The sequence below is a fragment of the Pimephales promelas genome, chromosome 10 (assembly GCF_988280905.1).
Source record: "Pimephales promelas chromosome 10, fPimPro1.hap1.1, whole genome shotgun sequence".
Taxonomy (NCBI): domain Eukaryota; kingdom Metazoa; phylum Chordata; class Actinopteri; order Cypriniformes; family Leuciscidae; genus Pimephales; species Pimephales promelas.
The window spans coordinates 20515942-20539204 of record NC_142778.1 but is presented as its reverse complement, the minus strand read 5'-3'; positions in this window follow the sequence as shown (position 1 = coordinate 20539204).

The following is a 23263-nucleotide window of genomic DNA, read 5'->3' as shown; positions in this document are numbered from 1 at the left end:
TCTTTACTCTGAATGCCTTGCTATTGTACTGTATTTGCATCCCAAGTTCTGTGCGCGCTTGAACATGTGATGACGTTTTGTCACGTGGGCGTTGGTCACAGGTAAACAGGAAAAGACTTTTAGTTTGCCATAAAAGGAACCGGAAAACTAATGTTCAGGAGAAGCGTCTTCTCATTCACAAAACCGGCCGGTGTTTATGTGGATTTTCCCGGGTTCGATTGTCTTAGAAGCGCCGACTCGCCGTTCCTCAGTGGAGAACTTCTATTGGCTCGTTGTCAGGATTACTTTTCGAGGACTTAAGCCTGTCATCCCCGCTTTTGATCACGCTCACGGTGTTGACATTCCTTCTGGTGAGGCTGATCTTAACACACACTCACACACACACACACGCGGGACTATAGACATTGCCTTTGGACTTATGCACACACACTTACTCTCATACAACGGGCTTTACATTGTTGTGGTGTATTATTGTTTGTGTGTATGTTTCGTGTGAAATACACGGAAGGAGATTTTGAACTTGCAGTATGTTCCATGAACTCTGTTTTCAACCATCTTAAAAAAATGAAATTAGAATAGACGTTCTTATTTAATTTGTAACTCGGCTGTACAACGATCAGTTTGTTACACTTCATCGTAACAAAGAAAGGAGGTGGGTTGAGACCAATCTTAGATTTGTGAGTTTTGAATTTGGCCCTGTACAAGCTGCCAAAAAGCTCATTTAGAAACACGTTCTTTCATGTGATCAACATCAAGATTGGTTTGTAACGATAGACCTGAAGGACATGTTCTTTCATGTCTCGATCCTTCCTTGGTACAAAGTATAAGTACAAGGTCCTCCCCTGTCCCTGTTTCCTCACATCTTTACAAAGGTCATAGATGGTGCCCTTGCCCCTCTAAGTGAGGTGGGTATTCGACATACTCAACTACATTGATGACTGGCTAATCCTAGCTCACTTGCAAGAGTTGCTGTGTGCACACTGGGACCTGGTCCTTGAGCATCTAGCCCAATTTGGTCTTTGGGTCAACTGGAAGAAGAGCAAGCTCTCTCCTGTGCAGAGCATCTCTTTTCTTGGTGTGGTGTATCACCATGACATCACGTCTTTCTCAAGACCGTGCAGTCAGTGCTGAACTGCTCAAGGGCATATGGCTTTGCTTGGGTTGATGCACAAGATACCGCTTCAGCATTGGCTTCATGCGCAGGGACCAAGTGGTGAACTGCCAAGCAATCCCTCCTGATCACGGAAACCCAGCCATGTCTCTGCAGTGTCTAGTATGCGCTCTGCGCATATACCTGGACTGGACGTAGAGCTTCAGAAGAGCTGAGCAGCTCTTCGCCTGCTTCAGAGGTCAGTAGAAGAGACTTCCAAGAGTTTCCAAACAAAGAATGACCCTCTGGATTGTGGATGCCATTCTCCAGGCTTATCAGGTCGTTGTTGTACCGTGCCCACTGAGAGTGAGGGCTCAATCCACAAGGGGTATCGCATCTACGTTGGCTCTAGTGAATGGTGCTTCATTAGAAGACATATAGAGAGCTGCGGGCTGCAGATATTTTATTATATATGCATAGAGACAGTTTCGTCCAAGCTTTACCTAAAGGCCCAAGAAAAAAAAAACTTTTAGTGTACACACCACTATGTGGACATTTCGTTCTGTTTATTCTAAGCGTATCCTTGTTTAAAATGCTCAATCTGGATTATGATTGGCTGTCAATGATTTTATCATTCATCAGCTGGATAAAATCATTCTGAAAGTGATTCCAACTATACTGTTTCTTTGTACCGTTATCGTTATAGCTGTGGTGTGAAATCTGTAATATTGAGAATGTTTTTTAGAACTTTATCTTTATCCTCCTATCGTCCTTGGTGTGAACTGGCTTTTAGGTAATAACAGGTAAAACTCAGACAAACTGGTTGGATAATAGTGCTTGCATTAGCACCTGATAATGTGCGCTTTTTAGGTGCAGTTAGAGTTTCCCTTGCATGATGAACCCAAGCCCCCCTTCTCCATCACTTAAGCAAGAACGATTCTTTGTTTGATTCTTTTCATGTTTTCTACATTCCAGCATTCAGTTGATCCTGGTAAGCGCTCATTGTCACAGTTGTAAACACACAGCATTCTTCTTCCTCGAGGGGTTTTGGCGTCACAGCATTTATTTCCAGGAAGACTGATAAAGCATGTGACACACGTTTACTGGACATCCTGTAGAATTCAACCAATCAGATCGCAACTTCAATATTCCTGAAGTATTTCAAGAAAAGTGTGCCATATGCATCAGACGTTCAGCCAACATTCCATCTTGTCTGAGGCTGAGACTAGTTGGAGCACACCACAGGGACTCTTCCCTATAGTGCTCCCCTCCGGTGAGTCCATTGGATGTATTGTTTCACATGCTCAACATCCTATCTCAGTGAGAAGGAGAACACTTCTCAGTATTAAAAAAAAAAAAAAATGTGTGCGTTTTTAGTGGCTTTCAGACTCTGGCGGCTCAAAGCCTCGTCTCTCTCTTTGATGTGGCATAAGTATTGATAGGGTCACACAGATGAAGATGAGAAGATCTTCATCAAGAATGCTCTTGCTGTGAGGCTTCTGATGACCTGAGATTTATTTCCAGGCCATGATTACAGCACTATCTCTATTTTCCTGGTATCTGTCCAATAAAAGTCAAAACCCTAAAAAGTCCCTCCATGCTATCTTCCTCTGTGATTATGGTTTTGTTTCTAAGTTGCAAATTGCAAAGATATTCACTCAGTCAGTTTGTTTTCATCAAAACTGTTTTCAGATATTCACAGACTGGTGGAATTCTCTATCACCACTGTGCCCTGGAGCTGGATGCTTTACCCTGGCCTGGGAAACTGTGCTGCACGTTGCTTTTGTCACCCGTAAAATATCTGCTAAATGACTAAAATCCAATTGCAGCTTCAACTTTTCTAAATTAACTGCTTATGGCTTGACAGGGTTCATGAGAGATCTAGAAGAAGGGAAGATGAAACAACATGCACAAAGCAACAGCATGTCAATGAAGGATGGAAAGCCGAGGGATTTCCCCTACAAAGAGAGAATACAGCAGTGGTCACTGAGAGCAGATAGGAAGCCACTAACATAAGTGGTACTGCCGGAGGTAAGGCATCGAGAGGCAGATGAATCCTCATTTTGAGGCACATCAGGGATGCTGAAAAGACTCAGTACTGAGAAGATGGTCCTTGATGGTCCATTTACAATGGCTGTTGTATAAAAAGTCTTTATCAAATATTGAATCCACTATTATTTTGCCCTATTTATTATTTAAAAAAGGGACTCTGTCAGCCACACCTCTTAAATATGAATAAACCTCATAGACATAAAATATTTACTTGATTGGCAACACTTTATTCTAGGGTCCAACTCTCACTGTTTACTAGTTAAGAATGCATAGTATTAGGATATTGGCTGTTTATTAGTACTTATAAAGGTATTATGCCTTATTCTGCATGACCATATTCTACATCCCTTAAATAGATAGTTCACTTTGAAATACATTTTTGGTATGTTTTGGCTTAACTCAAGGGCATCCAAGATGTAGGTGTCTTTGTTTCCTCAGTAGTTTCAATTTTGATATTTTTAGGTCAAACCGTTCTTGTCTGTCAGTCACATAATGCAGGTCTATCACCACGTCAAAGAGCATGCTCAGAGAAGTCCAAATTAAACATGATTTAATGACTCGTAAATGTAACATTGATGGCCTAAGACACGAAACGAGCGGTTTGTGTGAGAAAGCGAACCAAGCGTCCAAGTGATCTGAGGCCGCGGGCACTTCGGTCTGTGCAAGTGCCGGAAGTGTTATAAGAGTAGTTTTCTCTGTAATTACTGTTCAAATAGTGTTGTTTCATATTGTTAGTAAGTAGTGTGTGTTACCCGTTTCAACTGTGTATTTACTAGGTAAGTGTAACTCCTGTGGGCTGTGAATTAAGGTGGTGCTTGTTACCCCCTTGTTCTGTATAGTTACAGGGTAAGTGCTCTTAAAAAAAAAATGTTTTAATTACACAGTATATTTGCCTTGACATTTAAGTGTCATTACAGTTTAATTACACAGTATATTTGCCTTGACATTTAAGTGTTTTTTATATATATATATATATATATATATATATATACACACACACACGTTTAATTTACAACTCACAAAATTATCCTGTAACATTGCACAAGAACATATTTTTCCATAAATGTGATAAAAACTTTTATATAAAACAGACGTACAATTTTTGTACAATATATTAATAGAATAGGTACCTGTTAATTTTAAAATAATTGCATTATAAATAATTTGCTTGTAGGCTATATCTAGTTGTTACCCCTTTATTACCCAAAACTTAACATTTATAATATATAGTAATATATAGTGTTATCGAAAATAGCTGTCTATGAAAGAGGACAACTAAAAGAAAAAAAAAACTCGCTACTGTATATGAGTGCAAGTAAAAGTTGTGAAGTTAATTTATACAGTTGATAAAGGTATAGAGAGAATTAAACATTTAAGATCACAGTCATTTTATTGCTTCATCTGTTTATTCTAAAGTGTATTTATATAAGGCTACATTTATATATTTATTCATTTAAAATCTGAAAAATAATAATTGATTAAAATTGTACATGTTTGATCGATTAAGGGTATAATAATTACTTAAATAATTTCTCATGCAAATTTATTATTCTAAATAAGCCGATTTTGTCTTTAAAAATCATTTGCACGTAGTGACCTTTATTTTGGAGTATAGACACAGGTGGAGTGACTTTACCGGATCAGACATGTCACTGTGCTCACAGCTGATTGGTCCAAGTTCGTTTTGGAACCTCTTTCCTGGAACATAACTTGCCATAACATAAAGAGTGTAAGTTAGTTACTATGGCGATGAACACTGCTAAAAGCCAAACCACTTTCATGGTGCCTAAAACTCAGGGTTGGCGCAAACTAAACTGAAACATACCTGGCTAGCCACCAAAACCAGCTTCTTGGTATAGCCCCCTGGTCTCATCTTTGTAAACTGGATGTGTTGTCTTGTGTTTCTGCTCTGTATCATGTGGATTATTGAATTAAAATTATATATATATATATATATATGCCATTCCCGCTAGTGAAAATGTAATTTTTACCAGATTTAAATGTTTTATTTTGTATTTTTTGCACATTAAACTATATTTATAATTATATTTCCCTTCATTGAGCAAGATTTCTGAAGGAGCAAAATAATAAAAGAACATAACAAAAAACAGTTTTGGAGTTATGAAAATATTTTGCAGTATCTATTCTCTTTGATTTCAAAAAAGGAATAATTATAAGGCCAAGCAACCATATTATAGAGCAATTGCAAAAGTTATTAACCAACTTAATTCTGGGGCCTACATAAAACATTTCGAGTGATGCAATTTAATCTATCAGGGTTTTTGTGTGTTTTAATATATTTCTGTATAAGAAAAAAATATCTTACCCTTTCATGGACCTCGCTTAAACAAATTATACCGTTTTTCTTTTCTAATTAAAAGGTTCAAGTCTTACTAAAGACTTATGATTTCAGAACATTTGCCATCTTTGAATGTATCTTGAAATTAGTTGTTTGTGAGTCTTGAAATGTTCAAAAATTATCATTACAAATCAGTGTCTCTATTGTAATTTTGAAAGGAGACCCTGCTGATATTTTCTATCACGGAAGCATAAGTCAATATCAGTACCAGAAAGGACGAGACAATCACAATAATAACAGATCTGGAGGTTCAAAATGACCAAATCTTTCTTTGTCTCCCATCCAGATGCCTTCATAACCGGTGAGAGTGAGAATTAACTCTGTCATTGTTCTCCCAGGACAGCTAGTTCCTGCAGCCGTGGACTCGTGGTCTCTGAAAATAATGGCTTTTATAGTTCTCACCCTTCACTGGGTCTGTTTTCTTTCAGAGACACAAGAGATGCGGCCCGTGACCCGGTTCATTGATTCCTATCAGAGACAGAGGCTTGCAGAGGCAGTGTATGAAAGTGCCCGTTATGACAGATACACACTATTACATTTTTAAAACACTACTGTTGTTGGTGTTGTTGTTGTTTAACACACTCTCACTTTTCAGTTCTCAGAGCATTGTGGGGAAACAGCTGCTGGGGTTTTAACACTCATACAAAGTTTTGCCCAAAGGACATACACAACACGTCTATGTGTACACAATGTACTATGTTTTTTTTTTTGTCCTACCTTTATACATGTAGACTAACTTATTAAAAATACTCATGAATGATCAGCATGCAATCCATTCATCCGTATATTGATTTTAAACAAAATCATTACATTTGAGGCCAAATGATGGACGCAAATGAATGGAGTAGTTACAGTGTGTCAGGAATAACAACTGAAAAATGCAGAATTCTGGTAAGTTCAAATGACTTATCTGTGGTCTAAATGTGCATTTAGTTCCTGTAGGTTTATGCATAAATTCTCCTGTGGTTTTTCACTCAAGAGCTGATCTATCATTCCGGTAACGGTCTCTAGCCAGACACGCACTGAACTCTTTAACCTTGTCCAGCCTCTAGACTCGAGAACAGCAGCGGCTTTCACTCATGGATCCACTCACACCATTATATGTCATTGTTGATGTAGATGTTTACACAAAGGAATGCTTAGCTACTGTATGTCTGCATACTATTAGCATGTATGTGCATGTTTGAGTGTGTTTAAATGTAAACAAACACCATGGTGTGTAGTATTTATTTCTGTAATACAATCCACAAATTCAGAATCAGACATAAGCTATGGACAAATAGAGACAAACTGTGCAGTTAAAAATTGACAAAAAGACATGTAGACAAGAAGGGCATTGATATATCAAACATTCAGAACACCAGGCAGCGATCACTTGCAAAGAGGTTTTTCTTAAATAAATCAAATACATAAAACAATTAAGATTGTATTATAAGAAGCTGGAAAAATGAAATATTTGAAATAAAATATATATTTTAGTGATATATATATATACATATATATATATATATATATATATATATATATACATATTAGTGCTGTCAATCAATTAAAAAACAACCAATTAATCGAAAAAAAAAAAATTCACAACCAACAAGTTCCTTTTAAATATTTTATAGTGTAATAATTTCACATTTCATCTCCAAAATAATGTAGAAATAGCATCAAGACAGTGGCCTATTTTGTTAAATATTTGTTCAATGGCATTTTTTTTAGAAGGCCATCACCAATACCAATTCTGCTACTGAAATTGTAGGCATTCAGGATTGCAGTCTAGTTTAAAGCTATCGATTTTCAAATTTTTTGGCTTAAAAAATATCAAAACCTTAAGTAACTGAAAGCATCACCAAACTCAAACTAGAGTTAACAACAACCGACAATGCAGCCCGATCTCATGAAAGTTCGTGTCTATGGCACGAATGTCATTTCTCGTCTTATACGCCAAAAACAGTTTTTGCGTGTATTTGGCACGCGATTTTCGCGTACATATGATACGCACTTTTTTGCGTATAATACGCACAAACTCCCCACCCCCCTCCCCCCTAAACCTAACCCAGGGTTTTTTAGTGCGTACCATATACACGAAAAAAACACTTTTGGCGTATAAATGCCACGAGAAATGACACTCGTGGTATAGATACGCATCTTCATGAGACTGTGTTGGACAATGAGAACTGAAAACACAGGCAGAGAAATAATAAGGCATACAAGGATAATTACCGTTACCATGAAAACTAAAGACTGGCGGGGACTATAGAACAGAGGAGACTGAATAGAAACAAACTAAAAGTCCATTAAAGTGAAACTAAGACAAAAAATTCATGTCCCCTATATCAGGGCTACATTTTATATATAGCTCACTCCTTATTGTTCGCCAGGCTCGCCTGCTTGGTGTCGGTCTTCTGAAAATTGTGTTCAGTTTCTGTTTGCCAGTGTTTCCTTTTGCTAGTTTGCCTCCATGGTTGTTGATTAAGTTATGCAGGTGTTCCATGCTGGTACGTAAATTATCTCTGTGTATATCAGTTCATTCAGATTTGTTCAGTGTTATCAATGTTATGCGTGGTTGTGTTTTCCCAACATTCTCATTTTTTTGAGTTTGCTTTGTGGTGTATTTGTTCAAAACTCATTCGTTGTGAGCTTCATACATCCACAGCTGCTAATAATATTCACTAAAGTCAACCAGTCACAGAGAATAAGATCTTTAAGTAGAAGAACAAGGTCCATTCTGTTCTTTTTGATTTAAACTCTTATTTAAAGTCCAATCAGGTCTATCTGAGAATGTGAATTGTTATCTGAACCACAGCCTCCTTTTAAATAGAGAAAGAAGAGGAAAAAGAGAACAAGGGGCAAAAAAAATGTGATAATGTCCTTCAGAAGGACATGTGTTCATTGTGTTGGGTTCCTGTTTGCCAGTGTTTCCTTCGCTAGTTTTTCTCCATGGTCATTTATGGAGTTATTCATGTGTTTTCCTTGTAAGAAAGAAGAAAGAATTTCTTCGGACCTCCTTCTCCTTCAGCTTCTGAAGGAGGTCCGAAGAAATTAGTCAATGTCCTTCAGAAGGACCTGCAAGACAAATAAAAATGTTTTTAAGAGGGACTTTGGAGAAGTTGCGACATATTGGATGTACTGAAAATGTGGTTTTGACAGGAAGCATATAATCAAATCCAAAAAAGGCTCTTTTTACTGGCATAATTTCACCTCACATGCCTTTATCAAAAATCCATTTATGCACCAACAACTACAGTAGTTGTGTCACGTAAACTAGCCATCTATGAATCAATTGAGTCACTCGCTGTCCTTTCATTAGATAGTTCTTTTATGTACCGGAAGGTCACACAGGCTGTTTATTCGTCATCGTGTCTCATTGTCCTTCAATCAGGTGTGCTGTGAAGAATGAGCTAATGAATGGGAGTGTGATGTTTTCTCTGTGGGGTGTGAGAGCTAAAGTCGACCAACGTAATGGGCACTGAAGGCAGAGGGCAACTATCAGGTGCTTCTCATTACTGAAGACAAGAATATGAGAAAACAAATGAGGGAGCACAACGGAAGTGTTTCATTAGCGACCGTCTGTTTGACTGTAAAATGGAATATACTGAGTTTTACAACATACACTAACATTCAAAAAGTTTGGGGTTGGTAATAATCACCCAAAAATGAAAATTAGCCCATGATTTACTCACCCTCAAGCCATCCGAGGTGTACATCGGTGGCAATTGCTGGTCTTTCAAAGAGGGGAAGCTCTTTTTTTGTCTTTTTTTACTCGACTGTCATGTGTGGGGATGGTGAAAAGAGTGAGGACTCAGATGCAGAGTTAATGGGCTTTATTTTATTAATAAAATACAAACCAAAACTACGAACCAGCACAGGACAAGGAGAATAAATAGGGAGCAAAAAAGGCAGGTAACGAGGGAGGACAGGTGGGGCAAAATAAATAATAATCAGGAAACAAGATGGGGGTCCACACAATCTACTGGAGTTGGCACAAGGAAAACACATGACAAGCCATATGTGCTTACACCAAACATGACAAAAACACAAACACATGGCCAGTAAAACAAATTGTAATTTTCTTAGGATGCATTTACACTCGCATTTAACATGCGATCACCATGATCCGATCAAGCAGATCAGATAATTAGCCAATCAGAACATGGTGTGTTTACATTTGTTCACATTCTGTATCTGGATAACTGATTTTTAAATTAGGTCTGTGGCACGACACCAGATTAAGATTAAAGGGATAGTTCACTTTGAAATTCATTTTTGACATGTTTAGCTTACCTCAAGGGCATCCAATAAGTAGGTGTCTTTTTTTCCAAAGTATTTTCAATTTCGAAATTTTTCAGTCAAACCGTTGTTGTCTATCAGTCATACACTGGAGGCTAAGAACATTTCAAAGGAAGGAACTTAAATACACAGAGATGAATAACTAACAGATGAACAACTGTGATGAGTAGTGTCCTTGGTGAATGATTAATGGCAGAACAACCAAGACTAAGAAACACATGCGAAGAATGAAAACAAACTTGACAGAGATTGACAGAACGTAATATGACAGAACTTTTTTAACTTGCACTGGTATAAAGAGAGTAGTTCACGTATGTTGTCAAGGGAAACCATAAACTATATTTTAGTGGTCATTATATGAAAATATTTGCTGTGATCAGAATCAAGGATGTCAGATGGTATCTGGTGTCCACCCAAACATTGCTGTTAAAATGTGTTAGTAACAAGAAACAATCATCTCTTCATGCACAAATAGTAATTATGCACATCATTACACAGAATAATTTTAGCTAAAGGATAACTTTAGCTTAAGATAGGTCCAACAGTCTAATCATGTTAAATCAAATAAGAGGAGCCTTATTTGATTTGACATGATTAGACTGTTGGACCTATCTTTTGCCAAGAAGAAGAACTTCTTATTGAACTTGCATTCCCTTACTTCCCTCAGTTGGCTGCCTCGCCAATGCAGGTGGGGGAGGTAGAGCTAGTTAAACACATTAGGTCAGGAATCATTTTTTTTTAGTGATTCATAAATTCATTTCAAAGGGATTTAGTGGAAAGTCACCGAGATTTTTAATCCTTTATTTTAGAACCGCAAAATGTTTCTCTCTGTGGGAAATGGGTAAAGAGCCATATCAATGTATTCCTAACTTGTCCTGAACAGTCACTATGAAGAGTACAGTGGTTTTCTAGTGGGCTCATACCTCTCAACAACGGTTTAAGAAGAGAATGCATGAACATATCCACTGACAGTCAGTTGAAACTCATTGAAACTCATTGAGTGTGGACTTTGACCTATGTGCCCTCCCTCGTCACCAATCCTTTGAGATTAATTGAGTTAAAATGGTGCATTTAGTTGAAGTCAATGTGCTGTATCCCACTGCGTGACTTAAATAGCAAAAGAGAAGCGATTGACCTAACAAATGATAGGCCAGTGGTAGCTTTTTTTCTGTTATAAAGGCATAATAAATTGCACCCTTTGCTGATTTGACATTTAGCTGATGCTTTTATCCAAAGGAACTTACTGTTGTAATAGAAATTATTCAACCCCCATTGAAAATCAGGTTTATGATGGATTCATTGAAGTATCAGGAAAACCTAGGAGAAAATGTCATGTCGTCAGTTAGGAAGCTGAAGTTTGGGCGTCATTGGACCTTCCAACAGGACAATGATCCCAATCATACCTCAAATTTCACCAAGGCTTGGTTTCAGAAGAAGTCCTGTAAGATTCTACAGTGGCCATCACAGTCAACTGACTTGAACCCCATAGAAAATCTCTGGTGGGATTTGAAGAAGGCGATTGTAGCAAGCAAACCCAAGAATATTACTGAACTGGAGGCCATTGCTCATGATTAATGGGCTACGTTTCCTCAGAAGCTGGTGTCTGGTTGTACAGTACATCTTGTTCGAAGCAGGTCATCACAGCAAAAGGGTGTTCTACTAAGTAATAAAGATGCTTGCCATGATGGGGTTGAATAATTTTGAGACCGCAGAAGTCATTAAAAGTTACATTTTCAGTTGAATTTGGGTACAACAGTAACAACCCAGATAGCAAACTGACATTGAATCAACGTGGAAACATGACATCGAAACAACGTTGATCTGACATTGTTTTGCTCATCGAATTAACGTTGAACCAACGTCAGACGCGTCATTCTTTCAAAACTAGCGGAAAATCAACGTTGTTTCAACGTTATGAAAGCAAACCAATTTTCGATTTTCATTTAGCTTTGAAGAATGCCGCGTCTGACGTTGGTTCAACTTTAATTCGATGAGCAAAATCAATGTTGTTTCGATGTCATGAGAGACGTCGTTTCCACGTTGATTCAATGTCAGTTTGCTGTCTGGGAATTATACAAATTACATTTAACTATTAAGGCTAGTAGATCTGCTGAGTATAATTTGTAAAATAACCCCATTTTTTTGACCTGAGATGTTTGTACTGCATACTGTACCATAAGCCATTTGATTGGGGGCTCTAATGAGCAAGCAATCCCTGTGGTCTCTGATTGGACGAGTGGACAGTCAGGGGTAAACTGAGACAGCAAATGCTTTGTGTTCTCATTAACAACTCATTAACTCCCACTTTTCACTCTTTTTATGTTTTATGGTTAATATTATACCGGTCTGTGTCTGAATTTAGATAGAATAATTCTTGCTTATTTCTAAGAGGGAAAATTAAGAAACCACATAATTACCGTTTTTCTTCTGTGCTTCCACCTCATCATTAACAATTAACCTCTCTCATTCTTAGGATTTTCAAGCACAGCCACCAGAACCATAATCAAGATCTACTGCTGCTACAACTCCTCGACTTGACCAGTCTGATCTTCAGCATCAATCAGGGCCACATGAAGGGCGAGTGTTGATTTCTGATAGCTAATTTGATGAGACTCGCTTGAAACATTGACTGGGCAGGTGAGAAGGTTAAATGACCAACGACGTGTTTGATCCTCAGATTTATCCTGGATGGATTGCCAGTCATCAAACGCATGTTGCCGTCTCGCCAAATTCAATAACTCCCCCATCATGTCATGAAAATCTCATTATCTGCCACGGAACAATATCTCTAGATATTGATTTCTCTGATTGCTGCCGCCTTTCTTTCTCCTCCTGTCTGGCTTTGTCATTTATTTTCAGCTTCTTTGTGAGCTGGTTGGCAGTGAGTATGTTAATGTAGATGATGAACAGGAACCAGCCAAAGCACTTCACACTGATGGAATAAGATCATAGACCTATTCTTCCATGCTAATAGATACAAAGTGAAGGGATTTGTAATATGGACTGCACATTGACATACAGGACCGGGCAATATATCAAATATTTATGAGTTCAGGCTACATCATGAATATGTAATAATATAATGGACTTTTTATATGGTCATTAAGTTAAATATTAGATTCATTTTGTGACCCTTCTTTGTCTTCAGAGTAAGAGAGAGCTTAGCCAGATGCTAATTGACAGTAGGTACGTTTACATGGACTCCTTTTGGTTCAATCAGAATGAAATCAATCAGTTAGATGAATCCGAACACGGTGTTTAAATGAACGATAAATAAAGCAATCAGGTTGATGTGTGCTTTTATATGTCACAAGATTTAAATCGGAATTTAATTTAACAAATATATGCAGCTGTTCTGTTCATCCATAACTATTCTCATCTATTGGTTCTTTATTTGTTTTAAACACCAGACATAATATTCATCCGTCTCTGGTCTTGATTTGGAGACAATGAGCATGAACCGTTGTGCCGTGCTGCAAATATGAATAACGCAGTAAAACCCCACGCACAGAACCAGTTGTTTTTGGATGATAATCTGAAACAAGGACTGGATGAACATTGTCCTGCTCCACTTCACAGATGCTGAGTGAAATGAGAATTTTAGAATATCAGGAAACTCATTTATACGACACATTATTCAACAGGAAGAACAGCTCGTTCTGTGAGTCATACGTCATTACGCTATTTCAACGTCATTGCACATGCGCGGTCCTTTTCAGTCCTTTCAAGTGTTTACATGTTCTGTCGATCAGATTACAAAAGGAGTAAAATACCCCTTTCTTATCCTATCGAAATTCCAATCGGATCGAGCTCAATCGGACCGAATAAGGACGGTGTTAATGTGAAGGGTTTTTAGTCCGATTGAGCCGTCAATCTGATTATAAGTTTCCATGTAAACGCAGCTACTGACTAAATCTCGGTGAACTCATTGAAACATATTGAAACATATATAACATACTGTATGCATATATTTATAAATATATTTATAATGATTAATTCATTACATTTATATTACAATTTACAATTCAATGTGACGGTATTAAACTTGAACAAAAATATGTACACTAATATTCAGTGTTGCCAACTATTTGCAAATGAAAGTAGCTAACGCCTTCCCTAAAAGTCGCTAGATGACGTCATGCGTTAATTAGCATGACCGTGACGTCATCGCGTCGTACTTGCGTTCCGCTTGCCTAATGTGTTTTCTCTATAAATTAATGCTCAGCTCACATATTGTATTTAATAATATAATATAGACGAATGTAAAATAAAGCTGTTCTCATTTCCTATATATTTTTGTCACACAAAACGAGTGATATATATAGTGAATGACAAAAAAGTAATACAGCAAGCACAAGAAAAGAAAGGAAACTAAATTATTTAAATAAAAAAAAACATTATTTAAAGAAAACAGATAAGTGATTGGTCTGTGGGAAAACACTGCTCATTCACCTCTGTCAGTGGCGTTCAACAGATGATCTGCTCCTCTCAGCCATTCACTAAACAGGGTAGACGTAGAGTGAATGACAGCAAAGGGAGAAAAGCAAAAAGTCGGGGTCTGAAAAGTCGCTAAAAATAGCGACTCATTTGCGCGATTGTTTTGCAGTTTGTACGTGGATGAGAACATCTCCTGCTCTGTCTGTCTACAGCTGGGAGGGGCTGCTGCGCGAGGACTGGGCCACCTGTGAGTGATTTGGGACGGGGTGGGACCATCGGCAGCACTCGCTGCTCGTTGAGATGAGGAAAAATATGTGATTTCACATCAGAGAGTCTCCAAAAGTCTCTAATAACACCAGAAAAAGTCGCTAGATTTGTCGCTAGTCGCTTTTTTGAATGTTTGTCGCTAGGGGGTTCTGAATACTAATATTATGTAAGTAGTTTGCTACTTACCCAGATAGCAAACTGACATTGAATCAACGTGGAAATATGACATCGAAACAACGTTGATCTGACATTGTTTTGCTCATCGAATTAACGTTGAACCAACGTCAGACGCGTCATTCTTTCAAAACTAACGGAAAATCAACATAAAATCAACGCGTTGTTTCAACGTTATGAAAGCAAACCAATTTTCGATTTTATTTACCTTTGAAGAATGCCGCGTCTGACGTTGGTTCAACGTTAATTCGATGAGCAAATCAACGTTGTTTCAATGTCATGAGAGACGTCGTTTCCACGTTGATTCAATGTCAGTTTGCTGTCTGGGTAGGCAGAACCTTGAATTACATTACCGCCCGAATTAATTAATTCACTACTATTAATCTGTTGTCCCTGCATGTGCAACATATGAGAAAAAGGGGACAAATTTAGAAAAGCATGTTTAGAAGTTTATACAAGCACACAGTTGTACACTTGGGGCCCTATCATACACTCGGCCACGAAATGCATTTGCGCCCATGGGCCGCTGGTCTGAAAACGAGGTATGTTCAGGCGAATTGTTGTCGCTTTGCTATTTTGAGGCAACTGAAATTTATTATTATAATTTTTTTTATATATTTAAAGATCATGTTAGTAATGTGCGCTCATCCACAATGCATGTAAACTTTGTCCCATAGATGGTCAGTTCCGTTTCCTCACTAGAGAAGTGTTCAGTGTTTCCGCCATGTAAATAGTGAATCCGCCATGGCACGGGCGCACTAGCTTTTAAAGGCACTAGCTTTTAAAGGGTCTGGGAGATGACACTCTGATTGGTTTATTGTTACGCCTAAAACACACCAATTACTCATTAAGAGAACAGTTGGAAGTGTGGAAGTGGAAGTGCACTTGTGCCGTGCGCTTTAGACCCATGTGCTTAGATCGGTAAAATAAAACCCTTACTGTTTTTCTCTTACCAGAACAAATATTCCAGCTTACTGTGGGATTGTACTTTTGTCTGGGACATACAGTATTAAAGAAGGATAATGTCTTTAGAGAGACACTCTGTGCTTGACCGCTGCTTTCTTCTTTCATGGTTTGACCTCTATGGACAAAAGAATCCAGGAAATAAAGTCCAGCTAAAAGAAAAAGAAGAAAAGAAACAGACACTCTTCTTAAAAGCTGGAGAACACCAAATGAACTTCCTCTGAACTTCCATTCGACGTCATAAAAAAAAAAAAAATCACGACAACTACGCCAACCTCCAGAGGGATGTTTTAAAAATGAAATAAAAGGGTTGCTGCTTGTTTCATCGCACAACCTCTGTGTTTACCCTCAGTCCAGCAAGCTGAGTGAGAGGAAACAACTGCACAAGGGCCTGCAGGAGGTTTTCATTTACTGCCATGGAGTCTTCGCCGGTTGTGGTGGTTGTCGTTGTTGAGTCTCTGGGGTCTGTCATTTCAAAAACACGGCTGCTAATTAGTGGCATCACAAACTTCTTAAGTCTGTATAACTCAACATACTGTAGGCTAGGGTTGGGCATTATAGCTCAAAACATTATTTTTCAATAATTATCAGCCTTTTTGATGATATTTGGTATACAACAATTATATATGTATGTTTATTTATGCATTTTCTCTTTGCCAAGTATATTTGAGATGCTCTACGTAAGAAATGTTGTGAATGTTGCTCAGAAGTTTTTAAAAGTATATATGCTACGGTTCAAAAGTTGTTTTTTTTTTAGATTTAATCTAGAAATAAATCTCTCATGCTCACCAATGCTGCATTTATTTAATCAAAAATACAGTAAAACTTTGGGTAGGCATTTCTTTTCACATCTTTTCTCTCTAACCACAACAAGGAAAAAAAGGGAAAAAATAAAAATAAAAATTAATTAAATAAATAAATAAATAAATAAAATAATAACAAATAAATGATAATTGCAGGTCTACTACATCGACATTATCAATTTCTTCATGTATACACAGGTATCACACATAAATGTCGAACGGGAATCCAAAAAAAAAATGTACATTTCTTGGTTTTAGTCCATATTATTACATGTTATTGTTTGCCATTCATGTCCAAAATACCCTTTAAGGGGAGACCAATCATTTACAAAAATATCCAAAATTCCTTCCAGTAAATTATGCCGTCTTTCGTATGGTAAGAGTGACAAGAGTTTTTCACATCAAAGAGTTAAAGTAGGAGAGTATTCTTTAATCCAGACATGAAGTATGGAAAGACGAGCAGCATACAACATTATGGATATTATTTTTGTTTCCAACACACAATTGTTTACACCAAGAATGCACAATCTAGGATCCAATGGCACTTTAATCCCAAACGATTTTTCAATTTCCTGAACAACTGAAGACCAGAATGATGCAATTAGAGGACAGGTCCATATTAAATGGAAATAAGTACCTATGTTTCTTTTACACTTCAAGCAAAATTTTGTACATATGTCATATTTGCTTCGAATTAAAGGAGTCATATGCAGCTTGTCAATGATTTTATATTGTATTTCATTTGATTTGTTGGTCCCACTTTATATTAAGTGGCCCTAATACCTGTGAACTTACATGGTTACTAGATATGTACTTAGTATGTAAGTACAGTGTAAGTACACATTGGTACATAGTATTTGCAGCTGTAATATTTGTGTAACTACACAAATGTAATAACACACTGAAAGGTATGGGTAAGTACAAATGTGTAACAGGACATTAGTAACAACACTTTTTTCACTAGAGTAAGTACACATTGTGTAAGTACATTTTGTAACAACAATGTATTTACACACGTTCTTCCACTTCCACTGTAGTTACTAGTTTGGAAGGCACTGAAATCATGATAATTCCTATGTGTATACCATGTATTTATTGTATGACTGGCAGGACTCGCGCTGAATTACAGCTAAAGTTTCCCCTTGTGGTATCAGTGTACTGTACTTACACGGTAACTCCTCAGTAACTCTGCACTTGATAGAATGTGTTAAACAATCATAACTTACTGTGTCTACATCATAGACAGTAAAAGAAATGGACAGAGCGATCTCATTGGAACTCCATTGAGACGATTGAAGCCCGTTTTTGGCGATTTTTTTTGTGAGCCTGACGCGCAGACTCAAACAGAGCTTGACTACGTAATGTGACGAGAGCAACCCGTCTGTCTTCTAGTGCTGTGGCATGAGAAATCTGAATCATTCCTTTCCGAAACATGCAGAGGCGGAGAGTGTGAGTAGGAGCTGTCCATGAGCTAGGAGAAGGAGACAATTCTGCTAGGTATTCTGATTAATTATTTTGTCATTTTGCCTCCACGTTTCCCCGATTGCATGCGAGCTTCTTCTCTTGTCCATACGGTAATCTCTCTACTGTGCAACAGAGACTCGCGTGGGTAGCCTAGCCTACTTTCACTAAAACTGCTACTACGGGGCCATAACATAAGCTACAAGGTAATGGAGCATTTTATACATTGTCGTGTTTCTTTAGAAATAAATAATGGACAAATGTAGTCTTCAAACGCCTCAGATGTAAAGTTATTCGCTGTCAAATTGACGCCAAAATGAATGGGAGTCAATGGGAATGCTAACGCAAGTTCTGCTACAAGATGGCAGCTCCCGCGAGGCTTCAACTTCCGGTCGATGGATTACCCCCTTGGTCTACATCCACTGTAAACATTAGCGCATGGTACCAGCAGCAAGCAGGTCAAGGCTCCACCCCTACCCTCCACCTTCCCCCGCCTCTCTCCTCCTCATTAGTATTTAAAGCTACAGAAACAGAATTGGTCCGTCCTAAGGAAAGCTCATTGTGGGACTGGCTCGTAGTGGCTGTAATCTGCACCAAGGCTGAATTTCGTGAAAGAGACTTCAGATACAGTATTAGGGGACCATTGAGACCTATATAAATCATCCAAAAAGCAGGATGTTATGGGACCTTTAAGAGAAAGCAGAGTTAATAAATGTAATACAAAGCTAAACAACATTAAACAGTAATGGGGCACAAACGTCTATTTTTTCTCTTTCTTTCTAGATTCAATCTTGCTTGCAGTTAAAGAATAGCAGCTTATTTTAACACATTCTTGAGCTTGGGGAAAACTGACTGGAATTTTGATTGACTTTTAATGTTGTGTCCACATCCTAAAGATGCAGGTGACAGCCGCACTCTAGTCGTAGCATCTCTCATTCTCTCTAATGTTTCCCTCTATCTGTTTACTCTGGGGGTAAAGCTAAAATAATAGAGGCTTTTGTAAATAAACGAGTCGTGTTTTGCTTTTGATATTGGTTTCAGCTCAGATGGAAACTCCCCGCTGATGCAGCCAAGAGAGGATTCACATTTTCACTCTGCATGTTTTCAGGGGATGAGAATGACTAAAAGAGAAACTGTGAACCTCTGTGTTAAGCTAGTCATTTAAATTATTTATGACAGGTCAAGTCGACAAAGTATGACTGAATGTGGCATGACAAAACATTGACTAATTTGAAAGGACGTTTTTTTTTTTTTTTTGGTCAAAATTAAATAAGAAAAAAAAACTAAAAAATAATTTGAGGTAGAAACAATGTGCAGAGTTTCACAATTAATTACAAAGAAATGGCCAGTAACACTTTGAATTAAACGTGACATTTTGAAGTACAAAGACTAAAATTATATTTTCTTTTAAAATGTCCTCAGAAAATTTAAAAAATATTTTTCACTGTGTATTTTAAACAGAATTAACAATTCAGAATCATTTTAACCTAAAATCGTGATGTTGATTTAAAAAGTTAATGGACAGGTATTGGGGATGGCGAAAGTGTTTACTTGTCTGTATTTACCTGGCAAAGAATAAAGAATAAGGCTTACCATAGACCATAGATTTTCTCAGCAATATTATTACCACAGACATATCACCCTTTATCCCAAGATTGATTGCCCACTGAAGCTAAGCAGGGTTGAGCCTGGTCAGCACCTGGATGGGAGAACGCCCGGGAAAACTAGGTTGCTGCTGCAAGAGGTGTTAGTGAGGCCAGTAGGGGGTGCTCACCCTATGATCTGTGTGAGTCCCAAATGCCCCATTATAGTGATGGGGATCTATACTGTAAAAAGGCACTGAACTTCAGGTGAGGTCTTGATTCTAAAAATCCCATGGCACTTCTCGTAAAGAGTAGGGTTTGACCCCAGTGTCCTGGCAAATTACACCCATTGACCCTTTATCAATCATGGTCCCTAATAATCCCCATCTATTGAATTGTCCTTCCTTCCTTCCTTCCTTAGATCACAGATGTAGCTTTATTAAAGGGGTGGTAGGCTATAATGCCCTTTTCACAACATGTAAAATACTTTTCTGATGTCCCCAGAGTGTGTATGTGAAGTTTTAGCTCAAAATACCCTACATTTATTTTTAGATAGCATGTTCAAATTGTCACTTTTTGAAGGTGACCAAAAACACAGTTTCTGTCGTGTCTGTCCCTTTAAATCCAAATGAGCTGCTGCTACCGTCACAGTGTGTGTGTGTGTGTGTGTGTGCGCGTGTGTTTGTGTGTTAGCAGCTCCGATTACAGACACAAACTGAAAATTTTATGTTCAAACCAGAGTCAGACAATGATGGAGAGTCTCAAGAAGAAGTGGCAAGATGTAGAATGCAAAAGGACATTTCTGAATGGTTGATTGATGAATTTATATTGCTGAAGTGGAGTTAACTATATCTTTTAGTCATTGATCAGCATACTCTGTCATGATAATCTATAAATCACGTTCCCGTGGGTGGGGTTTATGTAAATTCTAGGGTTGGTGATGTCACTAACCCTGGAGGAATGTGTGTGTAGTCCCTACCAGCCGTTTGTTGTAGTCCTTAAAAAACGATTTATTTCAAAGCAAATATCTTCCTTTGCTTTGAACTTAGAGCAATGTAATTTTGTAGATGCTGTTCATGCTCAAACAGCAATATTACACTAACTAAAGTTAGAAACAGTGAAATCATAATCAACCACCCCTTTAAAACCATGGAATATTGAACTTTAACCACCAGAGAGCATCAAATCCTTATTCCATTTTATCTCTCTGTTTTTGTACTTAGCAAATTTAGTATATATATATATATATATATATAATATCAAAAAGGACTGAACCTGTGAAGACAAACTATAAGGTTTTTAAAAGTGAAGAGGCTTAAAAAGACATGACAATTTAAAATAGATAAAAAGATATAAGCCTATACCCGTCTCATAATTTATTCTTCAAATCAGTGCAGATGTTCAAAGTTCCCGCTTTGTTCTTTAAATAATTCCTTACTAGCTAAAAATGGTTTTCTTTCTACATTCCTGTTAAAATCAATTATCCTCTGCCACAACCGCAGAGCTGTTTTCAAAGTTGAGCTGAGCATAATGTGAACGTTTAATGTTTGCTGCTCATTAAACGAGTTTCTGCATGATTGTCTTAAGCATGTCGCTATTATTTCTTCTCAAATTGGTTTGGGGACTCAAAATCTCTCCACCTGAAAGAACACCTAAAACCTTCAAATAAATTCTTTGAAAAGCATATAATTGATTGTGTCTTGATGTAGTGCTTTTATCTTTCATAGACTAACTAATTCATTTATACATCAGTTTGTCTTTTAATAACTCTCTTTCTGTGCGGCAAATGGCAGTTAAATGATAGCAACGACTGCGTGGTCATTTTAAAGGGGACATTTCATGCTAAATCATATCACACTTTGTTAGCCCTTAAATGCATTTTGTTGTATATTTAGAGTGTTTATAAGTACAGAAAATTTATTTATTATATAAATTATTCTCTTCAGGTGCTTTATTTATATCTTTATATTCTGTTTTGGTCATTTTGCAACCTGTTCAGATTTTTCTGTTCTCTATGACGTATTTTAAACAATTACGTCACAATATTTGCAGCGGAACTGACAAATAAGGACATTGACTACCGGCCCAACACTTCGAGCAATCCGCCATTTTTATTTCTCGCTCCGATTTTGTAGTCCAAGCTCAATGATGCAGAAGTTACGAGAGGGCAAGTCAAAATGTTCGGTTGTTGGATGTAGTCACCTGAAGCACTTCAAGGATTCCAACTTCAACAACCTCCGCCAGTATAAAGAAGGGTTTGCCGATCGACTTCGTCTGAATGAGGATAAAATTCCTTCTATCTTTGGAGATGACGAACAGAGCATTTCGATAAGCTGTAAATATCGATAATAAAAATAAAGTACTTTCTTAAAACACATGGTGGTCATGGTTTAGCAGTACATTTGTCTTTCTTTGTTTTTGTTTTTAAGGAACGTTACACATCTGCAGTATTATTGTTCCTGAGTCTCATCAATGGTCATTTAGCTGCTGTGTTTTCTGATTCTTTTCTAATCGTGTCATATTATCAATACAGATTTTTAGTGGTAAGATTAGACCGTAGTCATTTATCTTGTTAGTGTGCTTGTTTTAACAAGAGAAATAATCGACTTTCACTTATAACACAATACAGTTACATAACATTGCAATACATCCATATGAAGACGTTGTTCTGCAGGTTTGTCGTCATCTTTTTCCAACTCGCTCGCTCTGACTCGAACATGTAAGGCTTGAATATTTCCGTTGTTGACATTTTGTTAACGTGTGAATAAAAATGTTCTTTGACGCTATATTAAATCTTTAATCAAACTACAAAAAATGGCCAAACAGGGTGTTAAACTCAGCAACCTGGAGAGCAGGCGGGGTATGACACATCTCTTTTTTATTTAAAGAGGCCGCTCCAAAACGCGTTGCTCACAGACGCAGATCAGAAAAGAGGTAGAAAAAGGGCCTGTGGAGCTAAAATAATGAGGAATTCAGACCCAAGAATTGCAGTTTAGCTTTATATACACCACAAATGTATGATTTATATGTAAAAAGGAATGATTTAAAAGCATGATATGTACCCTTTAAGCGGAATTTCTGTGGTTACATGGTGTGCCGATACAGACCGGTCCTTCCGCTGACATCAGATCGATAAATCTCGATGTATTTTTTGATGTCGATCAATAGAGTTGCCCTCTCAGCAATATACCGATTCTATGTCTCCCATCTACCTTGAGTCACATAAAGGTTGGGAGAAATCCATACTGCCTTGCTATCAACAACACTGGTGTAATTTTTATATATTTGTTGAGAGCAGCTGAAAGCGTTTACATGGTGAAAGCTGCACTGTTGATGGCTGCACAGCCATCTCCTGTCTGAAAGTGTGAAACTTTATAATTGGATTCATGCCTCATTTTAACCTTGCACATGAACTGTTTCCTTTAATGAATTGTTATAACTGTTGCACCTTTAGACAGATTTGCACTGCAGCAAAAAAAGAAAAGAAAAAAGAAGCAGGGTAGACCTATAGTAAAAACTTATACCAAACTGTATTTAAATACATTTATTTCATTCTGAATATGTATTGCCACACAAATATGCCACACGCTACAGACCTATTACAGATCAGTGGGTGGGACTTCACTTGATATTTGATATTTCACTTCATATTTACACCCCTAATGGCAGCTGCGTGAAATGGGTAAAATGCTCCTATGCTCCTAATGGGTAAAATAAAACTTCCTATCTCCACAGCGCTTGTTAGCTTAGCTTCCAAACAAGATGGCTGATCTTGATTTCAGTATCT